This window comes from Acyrthosiphon pisum, chromosome A3, assembly GCF_005508785.2.
Source record: "Acyrthosiphon pisum isolate AL4f chromosome A3, pea_aphid_22Mar2018_4r6ur, whole genome shotgun sequence".
Taxonomy (NCBI): Eukaryota; Metazoa; Arthropoda; class Insecta; order Hemiptera; family Aphididae; genus Acyrthosiphon; species Acyrthosiphon pisum.
In genome coordinates, this window is record NC_042496.1 from 36,673,556 (window position 1) to 36,675,257 (window position 1,702).

General features: G+C 28.9%; 1 protein-coding gene across 1 annotated transcript in view; it reads right to left on the minus strand.

Moving 5' to 3' along the window:
* LOC100160866 (replication factor C subunit 1) overlaps positions 1–1,702 on the minus strand; it is an 8,847-nt gene that overhangs the window by 5,994 nt on the left and 1,151 nt on the right. The gene's annotated exons all lie outside the window — the stretch shown is intronic.

Sequence of the window (1,702 nt, forward strand, 5' to 3'; positions counted from 1 at the left end):
TAGATATTTTGTTTATTTAAAAATAAAATAGAATGACTTCTTAATAAATTATTAAGAATTCCTAAGATAACCTTAAGAATTCTCAGACTTCCTTAAGAATTCCTAGACTTCCTTTAGATTTCCTAGACTTCCTTTAGAATTCCTAGACTTCCTTTAGATTTCCTAGACTTCCTTTAGAATTCCTAGACTTCCTTTAGAATTCCTAGACTTCCTTTAGAATTCCTGGACTTCCTACAGACTTCCTAGGCTTTGTACACCGACTTCCCTTCGCGAATGACCCCCCGCATTACAGTAAATGTTAAAAAAAATGTTTTGATTGAGCTGGTTTCTATTCCTAAAGGTAATTTTTTTTTTAATTGTACCTCAAAATCTAATGTTATACATAACCATTAAACTATTTTTTTGTATAGAACTTGAAGCATCAACAAGTGCTCTTAGTATTGATATTATAAATGACATACAACAAAATTATGCTGGAGAAACATTGTTGACATTGGATGAGATACCAAAAACATTAAATGTGAATGGCCATACTTATTATATCCGAGGAACCATTGTCTTTAATAGTGGCTTACGTACAGGACTCAGAGTTACAAGTGGTCACTATAAGGCATTTGCATATAGGAAAAATAACTATTGGGAAGTTTATGATGACCTAAAAGATGGCATCACTCAGCCAAAAGCAATAAAAAATAATGTCGAGGTCATAATATATACAATTTAATAATGTCAATGACACAATTTTTATATTTGAAACTACCTACCATTTACAAAAGCAATTTTTAATATTTATTTTTTAAATGTGTAAAATATATTTTATAATATTAGTTATTATTATCTAAATTTTGTAAATTAAGGGTTATTCTTGTAATGTCTAGTTAGATCTCTGATAACGCTAACTGGCAGAATATTGGTTATCGAAGTAAAAACTTTTACTTATAGATACCATGCAAATGATGAAAAGCTGTGCGGTATCATGGAGAATTCAATAAGTTATGTAATTATAAGATCTTGATGGTCCCACCTCCTAGAATATGTTTAAGCATTGTGAATGTTTAATTCATAGATCAAAAGACATTTTATATTAATTAGCTTACCTATATATTATGAAACAAAGAATCAACCTGATATTGTGTTAAATGTAGTTTTAGGGTCCTTAACTTTGAGAAAATATTTACAAATACCTAATACTTAAAGTTGAAAAACTGATACTTAGTGGACTGTTCATATTGTTCAAGAAATACAACAAAATTGTTACAAGGTGGATATCTGTAAGTTGAGGTAACTTTTGTATAGGTAACATTTAAAAATGTTTTAAATTATTTACTTGGATTTAATAAAAATACCTATAATGCATTGCGAAATCCTGCTACAAATGTTATTCTTGACGTTTAACATTATGATAGTATAGGTACATATATGGTCACTTGTTTGTTTCTCATTTGAATGAAGATTCCTTTTTACAAACTTAAGTAAACAAGGAAGGTACATAAGAAGAATCGCTTAAATCTTTTGATTTTTTATTTCCAACAAAGTGAACACAACATAGCAAACTATGTGACTTTGGCTGCCAAAGTTGACCATTTTTTTTTTCTAAAAAAGAAGTTGCAGTAAAGTTATGTTTAGCACTACTATGAAGGTAAAAGAAAAAAATCCAAAACTGATATTTATTAGGTACCTATTAGTACAACGTACTCGGATC